The sequence below is a fragment of the Mustelus asterias genome, unplaced genomic scaffold (assembly GCF_964213995.1).
Source record: "Mustelus asterias unplaced genomic scaffold, sMusAst1.hap1.1 HAP1_SCAFFOLD_221, whole genome shotgun sequence".
Taxonomy (NCBI): domain Eukaryota; kingdom Metazoa; phylum Chordata; class Chondrichthyes; order Carcharhiniformes; family Triakidae; genus Mustelus; species Mustelus asterias.
Genome location: NW_027590205.1, coordinates 369,312 through 387,959, shown reverse-complemented (window position 1 = coordinate 387,959; position 18,648 = coordinate 369,312). Strand labels below are relative to the sequence as shown.

General features: G+C 43.0%; 1 pseudogene; it reads right to left on the bottom strand.

Moving 5' to 3' along the window:
- The window catches only part of LOC144485803 (uncharacterized), a 245,388-nt pseudogene that overhangs the window by 109,040 nt on the left and 117,700 nt on the right, over nt 1-18,648 (bottom strand).

Here is an 18,648-nt window from a genome sequence, read left to right as displayed (position 1 = left end):
GAAATCATTGCTTCCTCAGATATTTGCCAGACGAAAGCTTTTAAATTTTGATGTTCAAGATAAGTTGTGAAAGTACCAGTTGTCTTCTTGAATTCAGTGACATGGGCTCTCAAACTAACCATTGGAACCTGCAGCAGCGCAGCGCAGTTGGATATTGCAGACATGCCGATTAGCTAAAATATGCTGTCAGCTGTTCATGTAATGTCATGGTTATCACGTTCGCCGCACACTCGAAAGATTCCCGTATCAAAACCCGGCAGAAACACTTTGGGACCTTTCGTATTAATGGCGTGCGAAGCCTGCATGGTTTAACATCCTAGAATCACATCGTAAAGAATGGGGCCATTCGGCCCATCGAAGCTGCACCGAACACAATCCCATCCAGGCCCTATCCCCATAACCCCATGTATTTACCTGGCTCGTCCCCCTGACACTAAGGGGCAATTTTGCATGGCCAACCCGCCTCTCCCGCACATCTCTGGACTGTGGGAGGAAACCAGAGGACCCGGGAACCCCACACAGACACGGGGAGAACGTGCAAACTCAACACAGACAATGACCCAAGCCAGGAATCGAACCCAGGTCTCTGTGAGACCGCAGTGCTAACCAATGTGCCACTGTGCCGCCCCCCACTGTGCAACCATCATTGCTCAACATTATGTGAATCTCGATGTCACATCAACTCAAATGCTTTTCGGACAATCGTATCTTACAGTAACTCAATTGCCTTGAGGAAAATCAGAAATGCTGTGTTTTAGGATGCAATGGCAGGAAATAAATGTTTGTCTTGTTATATTCGCAACCCGTTCAGTCCACAATAAAATTTAATGCGTTTACAGGTGAAGACTAAGAGCTTTAATCACCATCTGAAACATGTCGAACATGCTCATAAGGACAGACACAAGTGAAACTGTAAGTGAACTAGAGGAAATGGCACACATTGCTTCGAAGCTTATTTTTAAAATTGTTCTTCTTAAAAAGATATAGGAAATACCATTCAGGCAGATGAGGAAATGGAGAATCAGTGCGGACCTGCTGGGCCTCATGCAGATGAAAGATATTTAAGCGCCAGAATGTTTCACACACAGAATAAAGAAGGATCAAGTATAACTAACAGATCACTCTTAAATCTCTTCCCTTGAAAGATATTTGCTTTTGTTTGAAAGATGACTGCGGTCAATTTCAAAAAGCTACCATGGGATGTGTATTTCCCAGTGACGCGCTTTCTTTTGTTGATCAGTCATGCTTGCAATTCAATGTTCTCTATTTCAGAGATATTCAATTCAGAATGAGGACATTTGAGTGAAATAAATGTATTGAAGTTAAAGGTTGAATCAAAAGATCCGGGAAGATGCAATGTGATTGGATGTAATTTATTTTCTCCGCCCATTTTCGTATCAGCAAACTGTCACTTTCTGCAAAAGGAGACTGATGTTCGGTAAGTGATCAAAGAGCGCCCTCCCGTGGACAGCACAGCAGTGGTAACAGACGCAGAACCAAGACCTGAGATACTTGCACTCAGAGAATATCCAGTACAGCTACAACATTGGACAAGAGGAAACATCCGCTCAACATCCACACTGTTCGCACCCCTTAGAGTTTTGAACGTTTCAGCCAATTTGCCTCTCACTCTTCTAAACTCCCGTGGGTATAAACCTGACGGTACCATTCTTTCCTCATAAGATGACCCGCTCATAGCTGGTAATAGTTTAGAAACTCCTCTGAACTTTTTCAAACGCATTAACATCTTTCTTAAGATAAGGAGACAAGTAGTGCACACAATATTCGAGATATGCCCAATGCCCTCGCCAATGTCCAATTTTCCGATCTATATTTGTGTCGTCAGCAGATTTAGCATTTATATCTTCACTCTCTTCATCACTGCAGAAATCATCCCACTTATATGTTTCTTGACAAATTCAGCCAGAATGTATTTGTTCAGGTCAAACCGTGTATAATTAACTTGCTTGAGTTTTACGCTGAGTAACAGAGATGGTTTGTGAGGGTATTTCTCTTAATGGGCGTTCAAAGGTCATGTGATATTGTGCCGCACCACAGCCTTGTGAGTAAATATGGAGCTCAGAGAATAAAATAGACAGGAGCACAATGGACAGGAAATTGGCTGAGTGCCAGAAAACAACTCGTCGCTGTTTTTCGGACTTAAGCAAAGCTTGTAGTGAAGTTGCCAGGAATAGGTTATGTGACCCTTGACCTTCCTGGCACAGTAATGACCGAGAGCTTGGTATGGAAGTCAGATTTTCAAGACCTGTGAATGATGCAGAACTTGGAAACATTGCCAACCATCAGTAGATCATACAGAACTTTAGAACGAAAGAAAACCTAATTGGTGCAATGGGCTTGCAATTCGGAGGTTTAGTTTATTGCAGAGTAAAGTTACATGCTTAGTTTTGTTATGCAAAATGTGAAGAGACAAATGGAAATGATGAAAACGCTATGAAAGTGGGTGTCGACGCCGAGGGAACTGGGAGAATATGTGAATAAATCATTCGTGGTGGAAGACAGTTGAGACTGCAGTAAATAAAATAGTTAATAATCTTTGTCTATTCGGGAAAAGAATACAGAAACAAGGAAATTATGCCATACCTGTCGAAAGCAATGGAAAATAGTCAACAGAAATATTGCGTCCAATTCGGGGCACCAAACTTAAGGAGGAATGTAAAGCCAACAGGATGGCTGCAGAGGAAAAACACAAGAATAGTTCCAGAGTTCAGAAACTTCAATTACAAGAATATATTGGAGAGGCTAGGACTGTTTTCCTTGACAGGAAGTTACTGATGTGATCTTAGCATGGGTTCGTGAAGGGAAGGTCATGTTTCACTAATTTGGTGGAATTCTTTGAGAACGTTACATGTACATTGGACAATGGGGAACCTGTGGATGTGGTGTATCTGGATTTCCAGAAAGCATTTGACAAGGTGCCGCGCCAAAGACTGCTGCATAAGATAAAGGTGCACGGTGTTACGGGTAATGTATTAGCATGGATAGAGGATTGGCTAACTAACAGAAAGTTAAGAGAAGGGGTAAATGGGTGTTTTTCTGGTTGGCGATCAGTGACTAGTGGTGTGCCTGACGGATCACTGTTGGGACAGCAATTGTTTACGATTTATATAGATGATTTGGAATTGGGGACCAAGTGTAGTGTGTCAAAATTCGTAGACGACACGAAGATGAGTGGCAGAGCAAAGTGTGCAGAGGATGCTGTAAGTCTGCAAAGGGATATAGATAGTCTAAGTGAGTGGGCGAGGGTCTGGCAGATGGAGTACAATGTTGGTAAATGTGAGGTCATCCATTTTGGTAGGAATAACAGCAAAATGGGCTACTATTTAAATGGTAAAAAATTGCAGCATGCTGCTCTGCAGAGGGACCTGGGTGTCCTTGTGAAAGAATCTCAAGGAGTTGGTTTGCAGGTGCAGCAGGTAATTAAGAAGGCAATTAGAATGTTGGCCTTCATTGCGAGAGGGATGGAGTTTAAAAACAGCGAGGTTATGTTGCAGTTGTATAAGGTGCTGGTGAGGTCACAACTGGAGTACTGTGTACAGTTTTGGTCTCCTTATTTGAGAAAGGATATACTGGCACTGGAGGGGGTGCAGAGGGGATTCACTAGGTTGATTCCGGAGTTGAGTGGGCTGGTTTATGAGGAGAGACTGAATAGACTGGGGCTATACTCATTGGAGTTCAGAAGAATGAGGGCAGTTCTCATGGAAACATATAAAATTATGAAGGGAATAGATAAGATAGAAGCAGGAAAGTTGTTTCCACTGGGAGGTGAAACTAGAGCTAGGGGGCATGGACTCAAAATCAGATTAAGCAGATTTAGGACTGAGTTGAGGAGGAACTTCTTCATACAAAGGATTGTGAATCTGTGGAATTCCCTGCCCAGTGAAGCAGTTGAGGCTACCTCATTGAATGTTTTTAAGGCAAGGATAGATAAATTTTTCAACAGTAAAGGAATGTAGGGTTATGGTGAGCGGCGCGGTTAAGTGGAGCTGAGTCCACGAAAAGATCTTATTGAATGGCGGAGCAGGCTCGAGGGGACAGATGACCTACTCCTGCTCCTAGTTCTTATGTTCTTATTATGTTCTTATTGAGGCATTCAAAATCCTAAGTGGTCTGGAGAGAGTCGATAGAGAGGAACCGTTAACTGGGAGAAGGATCTTGTACCAGAGGGTGCGGGTCGAAGTTAATTGGCAAAAGAAGCATGGAGACATAACGGAAAACATTTTCAGGCAGTGACTGACTCAGATTTGGAATGTGCTGTTTGAGAGTCTGGTGCAGGCAGCGCCAATTGATGGTTTCAAAATGGGATTGAATTAGTGTCTGAAAATGAACAAAATGCTGGACTATGGGGTAGAGAGTGTTATTGGATGAATTACTCCCTTAGAGGGCAAACACATACACGATGAGTCAAATGGCCTTCTCCACTGTTGTAAATGCTCTATGAATTTGAAAGGGGAGGCAGTGGCATAGTGGTAATATCACTGGGCTAGTAATTAGGAGGGGAGGCAATTTTCTCAAGGTATATATTCAAAGACAACTACAACAGTACGTGGGATTTAGAATGCAATTAAAATTTTGAATTTAAAGTTTGTTTCCTTAATTGCTGCTATTACAAAAAAACACGTTAGATTGCTAATGCCCTCTGGAAAAGGAAACCTTCCATCCTTCCCCAGCTTGGCCCATACGTAACTCCAGGCCTCCAAGTGGTTGGCGCTAACTGCCTGCTGTCATGTTTTAGAAAACCAATAAATTCAGAGTATTAGCGATTACCTACAATTGCTGGCCTCTCCAGCTGGGTTTACAGATAATGAAAAAATAAGAAACAGCAACTAAAATCAGCATTTCACAACATCTGCAATAGCAAAGGTTGTCCAGGAGATGGCAGTGAAACCGTGATTTTTGGCATGACACAAAACTGAGATTGTCTCAATTATTGCTGCCATGGACTCAGGCTTTGCCCATCGTAAACTAGAGCCAGTTTATATGACAAGAAATCCTATTTCTGATAATATGACAATAATTCTGAGTTGATTCCGTACTCATCAAAATCCCAGTTGTTATTATACTGATCAAAGCCTGAGTTGATATTGCACCGTGCATTCTGGCAGTTACGGCAGCACGGAATTAATTCTCGGCTAATGTCATGATTCTCCATGTCTCTGTTGTTACGTCACTTGACCCTCTCTCTTCTGATACTGCACCAGAACACGTTACTGTTTTTATTACACGAGGCTCGGTCTCAGTTATTGCACGGTAGCACAGTGGTTAGCACTGCTGCTTCACAGCTCCAGGGACGTGGTTCGATTCCCGGCTTGGGTCACTGTCTGTGTGGAGTTTGCACATTCTCCTCGTGTCTGCGTGGGTTTACACCGGGTGCTCCGGTTTGCTCCCGCAGTCCAAAGATGTGAGGTTGATTGGCCATGCTAAAATTGCCCCTTAGTGTCCTGGGATGTGTAGGTTAGCGGATAAAATATGGAGTGATATGGGGGTAGGGCCTGGGTGGGATTGCGGTCGGTGCAGACTCGATGGGCCGAATGGCCTCTTTCTGTACTGTAGGATTTCTATGATTGCTGGAACCTGCCACGTATATAAAAGCAGCAACAATATCTCAATCACTCCTGCACCAGTCTACCTCCATGTTTATAGCGAACAGCATCCTGTCTCTGTAATTATTGTTTTATTACACTTTTCATTCATTGATGCACTTGCCGCGTCAAAGATTATATCAATCTAAGGCCTTGGTCTGACATTACTGTGTCAGGCTTTGTCTCATTTTATATTATACAATGCCCAGAATCAGACGAAATTATTCTCGGCCCGGTGTCAGTTTTATTACGTTTGATGTTCTCTCCTTTATTATGCGCTAAACCATACTGCTGTTCATTTTGCACATCATCCTCTCTCAATTATTACTTTACTCTGCATTGCCTCACTTTTTATTCCACTGGGCTACATCTCTGTTTATATCACGCTAGATCATGTCCCTATATTCTGATAGCACCTATATGAGTTTACATTACACTAGAACCTGTCTCAGTTGAAATTATTGTGCACATTGTCTCCGCTGATATTAGAATAAATCTTTCTTTGTTACAGCTGCATGTCTCTGTTTATATTAGAAAGTACGACGCTAGTTACTAATACACTAGACCTTCTCTCAAGAATTATTGAACTGAACTCAGCCTCCATTCATACTAGTGCAGGTACTGTATAAATAATTGTTGCACTCGGCCCTGTCTCTGTATTACTGAACAAACGCCTACCCCCAATTTTTATTTAATCATACCATGTTAGATGGATTGGCCATGCGAAATTGCCCCTTCGTGTCCAAGGATGTGTAGGTAACGTGGATGAGCCATCGTAAATGTGCAGAGCCATCGGGGATAGGGTAGAATGGGATAGGGTAGAAGGAAATTTGGGCCGAATGACCTGGATGGGATGCAGACTCGATAGGCCAAATGACCTTTTTGTGCACAATAGGGATCATATGGCTCTATGTCTAAGAAATAACACATAATTTTCCTCCTTAAATATTTGTCTGCTAATTTATTTAAATTAATCTATTTTGTATTAACCCCATTTGGAGAAATAAACTTTCATTTAGCAAATCCCCTTCAATTTTCCAGTGATAACCTTCAATCCATTTCCGCCTTCCGTGAGTGTATGAAAACCCTAAACAGTTCATGCATTTCAATTGAAGAATAGGTAATACTGTAATTATCTATTGTCAACCATTCTGTTCTGTGCTCTTGTTTACAAAATGATTTCAGACTGACTATTTTCCCAGCGTTGACTTATTTGTCTTTAGAGATCAGTTGGAAAATGAATAACTCACATGTCAAATGGCGAAGAGATTTTAAGAAAATGACCTTCTCAGTTTCTCACTGAAATTCCTGATATCAGACTCAAATATGTTCTGATTTGTGAAAATGATGCCGAAAATGAAGCTGGATATATAGCCGACAGGAGATAATTATAACTTTAATTCTCAGTCCTCTTATTCCTATTGATGCAAAGGATGGAAACATCTGCTGCTCTCCAGAGAAGGAGCAATATTTCTGTGTAACCGTTACCTTCACCAATTCCATGGTAACCAACCTAAATATTTTCTACTGTGTATAGGTTGTACAATGTCGGTAATACGATTAATCAAGATCAGGTGTATCATAAGGGTGTTCAGACCTTGTGTGGTATAAACAGTGATACGGGCTGCTGAACATGGATCGCAGTGGTTCAAGATGGCAGCTCATCACCACTTTGTCAGGGGCAATTAGGGAAGGGCAACAGATGCCAGTGATGCCCAAATCCCAGAAATGATTAAAAACTATTCAGGAACAACAGAGACAGAATCTAATCTAATATAGACAGATATGCTAGCGCAATGATGACATAATCTGACCGGGGGAGAATCATGTAAACCAATGTATGGGATATATAGAATAAGAGAGACAGAACATGATATGACATTTAAATAAACATTTTTGTGCGTGTGATCATTCTCGAAAAAAGTAATTTGTCCAATGATAAACGGCAGGTGTCAAATGAAACAAAATCAGATATAGGTTCTAATTCACAACTGATTGGCTAACGGTTTCCAGAAATAATCATGGAGAATTAGAATATTATAATTTGAATGACCGGCTCCAGTGTATCACTAACAGAGACAGCTGGGCCCGGAGTCGGACTGGGAACTGATATAAGCAAGCAATCATTTCTAGGGCCTTAGCGCAGGATTCTTTGTCATGACGAGTCTCGTAGGGATTTGTGTGGCAAACACGGATTGAAAACACGATGACGACCGCAGGAGTGACTGACTCTACCTGACGAAGAGCTGTTATTCCCAAGGGGGACAATCGTGGCGGGTCCATAAATTTCTGTTATCTGAGGTAACAATGGTGAATCTGTCAGAGGAACAGAAAATAATCTGTTTCTTCTCTTTCCTACAAACAGTTCCACATTTACAGACAGAATTAGGACATATGATGACTGAAAAGTCTAAATATGAAAACTTCATCGGAGGAAAAAGGAACAGTGCAATAAATATTAAGGGCAATTGTGCTTTTCCTAAACAATCGATCCAATGCTAATTTGTTCAAAGTGATACTCTTATCTTATCACAAGACGACAGCTGTATAAATATTGCATTCTATTGAGTCTCAATGAAGGGCAGGGAGAGACACAAAAAGGATGCGAGGACAATTATATAGATGAACCATTAAACTGGTCCCATTCTTGAAAACCCTTCAAATTTTAACCCCATGAAGGATATATCTTATTTATTTTCTAAAGTTACTGTGAAATCTGATTCGATCACCCTTTCAAGCTCTTTATTCCAGTTTATAACAACGTTTGTGTAAAAATAAACAATTATATTTCTGTCTCCCTGCTCAATAAAATAAATTTGAGCCCATTGGTTGCTGACCGTCCTCCCAGTTGAAACATTCTCTCTTTAATTACCCCACTCACAACTTCATGATTATGAACACTAATAAAAGTTTTCAAAAGATAGGAGATAGACAGAGACACCGGGAGAGTTAGCAGAAAGAAAAACGGGGTGCTGACAGATAAGGAACAAAAAATAAAAAGCAGATGGAGAGAAAATGATCAAACAATGCAAGATAACAGCTATCATTCCCTTCCTTCACGGAACTCGGGGGAGCTCAGTGGCTAATCCACTGACCATCGAGTTATGTCCGGGAATGGAAACTCTAAGCAGATTACACCAGGCTCATTTGTAAATGTCACCGCAATGTGATCTGTGTGACTCTGCCCTGACTCTGTGGATAGATATAGGCCGCACTGACAGATGTTCTCACCAGATTGTGGTCCATGGATTTATTTTCTGCTCAGAAGTGAGATGTGCGGTTTGGAACCGGCAGCAAGAAACAGGAAGTTGTGTTACCTGAGAATGAAACAACCGAGGCCAGTTTGATGTTATCACCGTAAACATTCTTCCTGACTGTGAGGGTGAACTCACTATGACAGCATCAAGAACAACCACACAGATTGCTGCCAGTCTCAGTATTACATTCACGTCTATTCCCAGTTTAATGAATCAAGAAAATGATCATATTAGGGGTTTAAATAGATTAATTGAAGTGAAGATGGACCGAAGGCTGTCACTGAGAAAAGAGGGAAAATTAAAGCAACATTTTTTTCCCCGCAGAGGTATTCCATATAAGAAAGTTTAAGTGTGTTAGGTGTTGTGTGAGAGAAATCGAGGAGAGAGGTTAAGTGAGTGAACTGGTTTGTTTCCGACACTGAATTTTCCGCTGATGAGATTTTTGTACTTTATCTTTTCAGACACAAGGTGCCTTAAACAACAACAAAAATATTTTTTTTAGCTCGTAGCTAGATCCGTCTCCTGGATACCTGTGTAAGTGAGTTAATGGAGACTGAGAGAGAGAAGATAGGTTATCTGATTTAGGTGCAGTCTGAGACAGAGAAAGAGAGGAGAGAAATTCAGTGAGTCATTTGAAAGATGCATTGCGTTGGCAGCGAAATGGCCAGCTGTGCATCACATTCAAGAGCGTCCAGGGCAATTCATTAACTTTAGGTATTGACTGAGGCATAGAATGTGCAAGTGAATACTGAATAAATTACCATATCATGTTTAATGGTAATAGCAATTATTTAGACAGTGGTTAGCACTGGTACCTCACACTGTTACGGGCACAGGTTCCATTTCGGCCTTGTGTGGTGTTTGCACATTCACCCCGTGTGTGCGTGGGTTTCCTCCAGGTTTACTGCTTTCCTCCTACAGTCTAAAGATGTACAGGTTAGTTGGAGTGGCCATGCTGAATCGCCCTTTCGTGTCCATTTGCTGTGCAACGTGGCGTACGTTTATTATGTTCCTCAATCTCTTCTGAACAAGAGGATGTTACAAGTTTCATCCCAAGCTTTCAATAAAATATTGTAGACAATACGAGAGCAATTAAATATTACACGCAGCACCTAATAGTTATTAACAAGACGAAACGCATTCTTCGAACCCCTTTCATCGACAGAAATATATTACGTTTTTTAAGCTAATATCCATCTTTTCTCGCTCGCCCCTTCTTTCTTTCCATCTGTCAGACGCATTTTATAGAAAACCAATTGCTGAGACAGTGTCTGCTTTATTATTAGGACCAAATATAAGGCAAAGTGAGGCACAGATGGTTCAGTAGTGCACGACATAGAGCCTAGCGCAATAATATCTGAGATGGAGCCGAGTGTAACTGAAATCGCCTCTTGACTGAACAAAAACTCAGAAATAATGATTTGTAGCATTGTCGTCATGTAATAATAAATGAAGCAGCATATTATGTAAAGTAAAGTAATAGCAGCATTTGGCTCCATGGCTCAGTGGTTTAAGCACTGGCTTTGTAAACTAGGGGTCGAGAGTTCAAGTCTCACTGGAGCCTGAAAACAAAATCGTGCTGATAGAAGCTGTATAGAACATAGAACATTACAGCGCAGAACAGGCCCTTCGGCCCACGATGTTGCACCGACCAGTTAAAAAAAAACTGTGACCCTCCAACCTAAACCAATTTCTTTTCGTCCATGAACCTATCTACGGATCTCTTAAACGCCCCCAAACTAGGCGCATTTACAACTGATGCTGGCAGGGCATTCCAATCCCTCACCACCCTCTGGGTAAAGAACCTACCCCTGACATCGGTTCTATAACTACCCCCCCTCAATTTAAAGCCATGCCCCCTCGTGCTGGATTTCTCCATCAGAGGAAAAAGGCTATCACTATCCACCCTATCTAAACCTCTAATCATCTTATATGTTTCAATAAGATCCCCTCTTAGCCGCCGCCTTTCCAGCGAAAACAATCCCAAATCCCTCAGCCTCTCCTCATAGGATCTCCCCTCCATACCAGGCAACATCCTGGTAAACCTCCTCTGCACCCTCTCCAAAGCCTCCACATCCTTCCTGTAATGTGGGGACCAGAACTGCACACAGTACTCCAAGTGCGGCCGCACCAGAGTTGTGTACAGTTGCAACATAACGCTACGACTCCTAAATTCAATCCCCCTACCAATAAACGCCAAGACACCATATGCCTTCTTAACAACCTTATCTACTTGATTCCCAACTTTCAGGGATCTATGCACACATACACCTAGATCCCTCTGCTCCTCCACACTATTCAAAGTCCTCCCGTTAGCCCTATACTCAACACATCTGTTATTCCTACCAAAGTGAATTACCTCACACTTCTCCGCATTAAACTCCATCCGCCACCTCTCGGCCCAACTTTGCAACCTGTCTAAGTCTTCCTGCAAACTACGACACCCTTCCTCACTGTCTACCACACCACCGACTTTGGTGTCATCAGCAAATTTGCTAATCCACCCAACTATACCCTCATCCAGATCATTAATAAATATTACAAACAGCAGTGGCCCCAAAACAGATCCCTGAGGTACACCACTTGTAACCGCACTCCATGATGAATATTTACTATCAACCACCACCCTCTGTTTCCTATCCGCTAGCCAATTCCTGATCCAATTTCCTAGATCACCCCCAATCCCATACATCTGCATTTTCTGCAGAAGCCTACCATGGTGAACCTTATCAAACGCCTTACTAAAATCCATATATACCACGTCCACTGCCTTGCCCCCATCCACCTCCTTGGTCACTTTCTCAAAAAACTCAATAAGGTTAGTAAGGCACGACCTACCTGCCACAAAACCATGCTGACTATCACCTATCAATTCATTACTCTCCAAATAACTATAAATCCTATCCCTTATAATTTTTTCCAACATCTTGCCGACAACAGAAGTGAGACTCACCGGTCTATAATTCCCGGGGAAGTCTCTGTTCCCCTTCTTAAACAATGGGACAACATTCGCTAACCTCCAATCTTCTGGTACTATACCAGAGGCCAACGACGACCTGAAGATCAGAGCCAGAGGCTCTGCAATCACTTCTCTTGCCTCCCAGAGAATCCTTGGATAAATCCCATCCGGACCAGGGGATTTATCTATTTTCAGACCCTCCAGAATATCCTGCACATCCTCCTTATCAACTGTAATACTGTCTATTCTACTCCCCTGCAACCCAGTGTCCTCCTCAGCTATATTCATGTCCCCTTGCGTGAACACCGAAGAGAAATATTGGTTCAATGCTTCACCAATCTCCTCCGGTTCCACACATAACTTCCCTCTGCCATCTATAACTGGCCCTAAACTTGCCCTAACCAACCTTCTGTTCTTGACATACCTATAGAACGCCTTAGGATTCTCTTTAACCCTATCCGCCAAAGTCTTCTCATGTCCCCTTTTAGCCCTTCTAAGCTCGCTCTTCAACTCCCTCTTAGCCAATCTAAAGCTTTCTAGTGCACTACCCGAGTGCTCACGTCTCATCCGAACATAAGCCTCCTTTTTCTTTTTAACCAACAAAGAAACTTTTTTGGTGCACCACGGTTCCCTAGCCCTACCAATTCCTCCTTGCCTGACAGGGACATACCTATCACAGACTCGCAGTAGCTGCTCCTTGAAAAAACTCCACATGTCGGACGTTCCCAGTCCCTGTAATCTCCTAGTCCAACCTATGTTTCCTAATTCTCTCCTAATAGCCTCATAATTACCCTTCCCCCAGCTAAAACCACTGGCCCGAGGTTCATGCCTATCCCTTTCCATCACTAAGGTGAACGTAACCGAATTGTGGTCACTATCACCAAAATGCACACCAACTTCCAAGTCTAGCACCTGGTCTGGCTCATTTCCCAGCACCAGATCCAATATAGCCTCACCTCTAGTTGGCCTGTCTACATACTGAGTCAAAAAACCTTCCTGCACGCTTTGAACAAAAACTGACCCCTCTAACGAGCTAGAGCTATAACAATTCCAGTCAATATTAGTCAAGTTAAAATCCCCCATAACAATTGCCCTATTACTTTCACTCCAAGCAGGATTGACTCCGCAATCCTTCCCTCAACCTCTCTAGAACTTTTAGGAGGTCTATAAAAGACTCCCAACAGGGTGACCTCTCCTCTCCTATTTCTAATCTCCGCCCATACTACCTCAACAGATAAGTCCTCATCAAACCTCCTCTCTGACACTGTGATACAATCTCTGATCAATAATGCTACCCCTCCCCCTCTTCTACCTCCTTCCCTACTTCGACTAAAACATTTGAACCCCGGGACCTGCAGCATCCATTCCTGCCCCTGCTCTATCCATGTCTCTGAAATAGCCACAACATCGAAGTCCCAGGTACTGATCCACGCTGCAAGTTCACCCACTTTATTGCGAATACTCCTGGCATTGAAGTATACACATTTCAAACCCTGCTCCACCCCACCTCTGCAATGCCGTGCATTGCAGTCCCCATCCATGCATCCCTCACTTTCAGCCCCACTACTCAGGATCCCTCCCCCCCCCCGAATCAGTTTAAACCTCCCTGCATGGCCTTAGCAAATTTACCCCCCAGGATATTGGTCCCCTTCTGATTAAGGTGTAGACCATCCTTCTCATAGAGGTCACACCTTCCCCAGTACGAGCCCCAATTGCTTAAGTACCTGAACCCCTCCCTCCTGCACCATCCCCTCAGCCATGAATTCAAACCTTCCCTCTCCCTATTCCTCTCTAAACTATCCCGTGGTACAGGCAAGAGTCCAGAGATAACCACTCTGTCAGTCTTGGCCTTTAGTTTCCACCCCAACTCCATAAATCCCAGCCTAATATCCCCTTCCCCTATCCTCCCTATGTCGTGTGTCCCCACATGTACAATAACTTGTGGTTTATCTCCCTCCCCCCTAAGAGTCCTGAATACCCTGTCAGACACATCCCGGACCCCAGCCCCTGGTAGGCAACACACCAACCCTGAGTCCCTACCTTTAGTTCCGACCCTCCTATCTGTCCCCTTAATTGTGGAGTCCCCAATCACAAGGCCCAGTCTTTTACAGCCCCTAACCACCTGAGCTTTCTCACTCGGCTCACCCCCAGAGATCTGCTCTCTCTGCTCAGTTGATTCCTCCTCAACTGTAGCCTCCAGCACCGAAAACCTATTATGGAGGGGATCCGCCCCAGGGGATTGTCTTCCCGATTGCTTCTTACCCCTCCTCCTGGCATTGACCCAAGCCTCATTTCTAGGAGTCATCTACCTGACTTGTAAACATATCGTCCTTCCTACACTGTCGCTGGATTGAAATCCCAGAACAGCACAGTGTGGGTACCTACACCACAGGTTCTGCAGCAGTTCAAGCAGTTAGCTCATCACCAGCTTACTAAGGGCAATTAGGTATAGGCAATAAATACTGACTTAGCCAGCAACACCCATGTCCCTTGAATTAAAACTTAAATGCATTAATGTTTATGAATGGATGATAACTTGTGAACAAAATTGTGCAACTTTGTGAATGGATGGCAATTGGTGAAAATAAACACCAACTTTCTGAACATTTATGACCTTCTCTTTCTCTGCCAGAAGATAGGTTCCGTTCCACAGGAGATTCATGATTCAAAAACATCACACTATCCGAAGACAAGGCCGACAGAGGAGACGGCAACATCTGCAGCTGTATCTCAATCATAGCATCACGGGAAAGGCCTTTGGTAGGATTACAATTTTGTTACTCATCTGCTTGAAGAGCGGGATTAACCTGAAGCACAGTGTTGTGCTTGTGTTGGAAGATATACGTATCATAACCATACTTTCGTGAATCGCAAGAAGACATTCGACACTCGCATCAGAGCAGAGACTGCAAGATTTGGGGGAACTAGGCTCTCCACCAAAAAGTCCTCGGTCTCATTCATGACACACAACACGACAATGTACAAGTACAACTGATAGCGTCATGGGCAACACTTGTAGTTGAATCAAACTCTCAAAAGTTGTCCTCCTCAGTCATCAACAAATTTGACATATGCAAAAGAAACCAAACTGAAATGAATGTGTTTACTGTGTTTCTAACTTCTATTGTAAATGGGAGGATGCCGGTTATCATTGTGACGTTGATTTGTAAACAATATGACATTTTTCCGACAAGGCACGCAGAGGCACACACATATATTCTCTCTTGTTCTCATTCTGTCCCATAAATTGTCTCCCTTTCATACGCACGTACACGTACAGAAATAGAAACACACACACACACACACACACGCGCGCGCACACACACACACAAACACACACACACACACTTTCCTTCAACTTAACACTCCATCTTGGCTTCCGAGGAATCACCTCATCATCACACAGAAACTCCTGATAAATAACTGGAATGTGTGACCAACTATCTTTCAGATGGAACGATGAACAAATAAACTTTCCCCAACGCCATGTTTGCTGAGCTGAACATTAAAGGTCCCATGGTCTCCAACAGCGCCCTGGTCAACATTCCTCCTTTTAACCAAAATGAACAAAAATACATTACCATGGATTGAGCTATTTTGATCTGATGCTGATCTGGCAACATCGGAACATAGCCGCAGGAGTAGGCCATTCAGCTCCTCGAACTCGCCTCGCCATTCAATAAGTTCATGGCTGATCTGTGGCCGAATACATGTACCTTCCCTCGGCCCATGTTGATACCCCTGTTCAATAAAAGAAAATCGATCTCAGACTTCAATCTAACAATTGAACCAGCACCCACCGGCGTCTGCGGAAGAGAGTTCCAAACATCCATCTCTCTCTGCGTGTACAAATTCTTTCTATTAACTCTCCTGAACGGCCTGTCCCTATTTTTTTAAACTATGGCCCTTTATTCTCGAACTTTCAACGTGTGGAAACATTTTATCTTTATCTACCTTCCCTGTAAATATTTCACAGATTTCTATCAGAGCAGCGCTCAACCTTCTGAATTCGAGAGGAAAAGTCTTAATTTGTCTGATCTCTCCTCGCAACTTGCGTTGAACTCCCTCCAGAGCCAACATCTTTCCAAAGATTTTTTGCCCATGCCTGCTTACAGTACTCTTTTTGTGGTCTAACAAAGATTTTCACAATTGCAGTACAACATCTGCATCCCTATACTCCAGTCCTTTGGGTATGAAGGCCAGTATTCCGTTGGCCTTAATGTCTATTTTCTGCATCAGTTGGTGGCATTTTGAGAAACTATGCGCCTGAAGCCCCAAATCTCGTTGGGCATCCACTAAATTTAATTTTGTGCCTTCTAAAAATACCTTGATCTATCATTTGGACATTTGACTTTTCATGCCATTATCTAAGCCATTAATGAATACTGTCAATAATTGAGGCCCCAAGACAGATTCCTGCGGGACAACACTTAAGCTGCATGATTCAGCAACGTACGTGTACAATTCGTTGCACCTTACAATTTGGCACCTTCCGCAGAAGGGGATGTGGTATTACATGAATGGATGTGAATTCGTGGTACATTCATATCATAGATCATACCTAACAGCGATATTTTCACCGTAACTGTAATTACAGAGTTTTGCCAGCAGATGGAAATGAAATCTTGATGGGTTACATTACATGACGCAATGAATGCCGCAATAAATACTACACTGGACCCTGTATCTGTTCATTTTGAATTGACCTCCATATGTATCTATTTAGAATGGGCACAGTCTCTGATTATACTACATTATATTATATGACACCCTGTTTAAACTAATATTGCACCAGTACATGTCAATGTATACATCACACAATCACTCTGATCCGAATATTTCCAGGAAGGATCAAACTTTGCAGTTCTGCCGCATGCAGTCCTGAATGGTCGTGGACATTAAAACAATTAACCGCAGCAGGAGCCTCAAATAAAACCCACATTCTTAATGATGTGGGACCTCAGCAAAGGGTAAAGAAACAAAACTGAAACAATTGCTACCATCTCCAGCCGGAAGTGCCGAGAAGATGTTCCATCTCAGCCTCCTCCTGAGGTCCCCAGCATCACAGATGCCAGTTTCCAAGCAGTTCAATTCATTTCACAGTATAACATTGGAAGATGAATAGGCCATTCAAGCCCTGGAGCCCGCTCCGCCATGCAACATGTTCATGATTGATCTGTGGCCTAACACTGTGCTGAAGGCTTTGGACACTGCAAAGGTTATTGGTCCTGACAATATTTCAGCAATAATAATGACGATTTGTGCTCTGGAGCTAGCTGCGCCCCAGCCAATCTATTCAAGTATATACATCACGGTCACATACCCAACAGTATGGAAAATTGTCAGACATGTCCTGTCACGAAAAGCAGGGAAACTCCAATCTGGCCAATTATCGCCCAATGCGTCCTCACTCGATCAACGTAATAGAAAGTATCAAGGATCATCCGATCAGCAATAATAATAATAATCCGCTCAATGATGCTCTCTCTGGGTCCCACTAGGGGCACGCGGTTCCAGAAATCATTTGAACTTAGTCCAAATATAGTAGAAATAGCTGATTTAATAAGGTAAGGTGAGAGTGCCTGCCCTCGACAATAACGCAGCACTTGACTGATTATGGCATCAATAAGCCCGAGCGAAGCTGCAGTCAATGGGGATCCGGGGGTAAACATTCCACTGGCTTCAGTCAAACCGAACATAGAGTAAGATGGTTGTGGTTGTTGAAAGCCAATCATCTGAGTCACAGGGCATTGCTGCAGGAAGTCCTCAGGATAGTGTGCTCGGCCTAATCTTCACCCTTCATTAGAAGCTCAGTAGTGGGATGTTCACTAATGATTGCACAGTGTTCAGCACATTTGCGACTCCTCAGATACTGAAGCAGTCCGTGTCCATATGCAGCAAGACTTAGAACACATTCAGGCTTGTCTGAGGAGTGGAGAATAACATTCACGCCACACAAGTGGCAGGCAATGACCTTCTTCAATTAAGAGAGATTCCAAACATCTCTCTTTGACACTAAATGGCATGACGACCGCTGAAACCCCCACTATCATCATTCTGTGAATTACCGTTGATTAAAAACTGAATTGGGACAGCCACGTAAAAAATATTGCGACAAGAACATGTCAGATGCTGGGAATTTTGTGTTGAGTAACTCACCCCCTGACTTCTCAAACCCTCTCCATCATGTACAGGGCAAAAGTCAGGAGTGTGATTGAATATTCTCCACTTGTCTGACGTGTGACCCTGAAGCAACACCTAAATATCTCGATACCACCCAGCAGAAAGCAGGTGGCTCGATGAACGCCCTGCGCGCCACTTTAAGCATTCACTCTCTGCATCACAGATGTACAATTCCAGTAGTCTGAACTATACAACTTGTATAACAGCGGCATTATCCTTCCATGGCACCTTCCAAACACATTCATTCTGACACTTAAAGCGACAAGGGCAGCAGATGCAGGAGAACACAATTACCTGCAAGTGCCCATAAAACCCACACGCCATCTTGACTGTATATTTCAGTGTCAATGGATGAAAACCTTGTAACTCCTTTCCTGTCAGCACTGTGCGTGTATTTACTCTGTGGAATTCAATGGCTCGAGAAGAGGGCTCACCACTACATTCTCAAAGGGATAAACGAAGTGGCAACAAATGCTACTTTACCAGTGACACAAAAATCTCATAAAATAACTTTGAACATGTCATATCTCTGCTTATATTCAATTAACCCCCATTTCTGTTTGTATTGAAATAGGCCATGTCTCGATCACATTACAACATGTCTTATCTCCGTTATTTCCCTACTCGGCTCATTATCAGTTGTTCC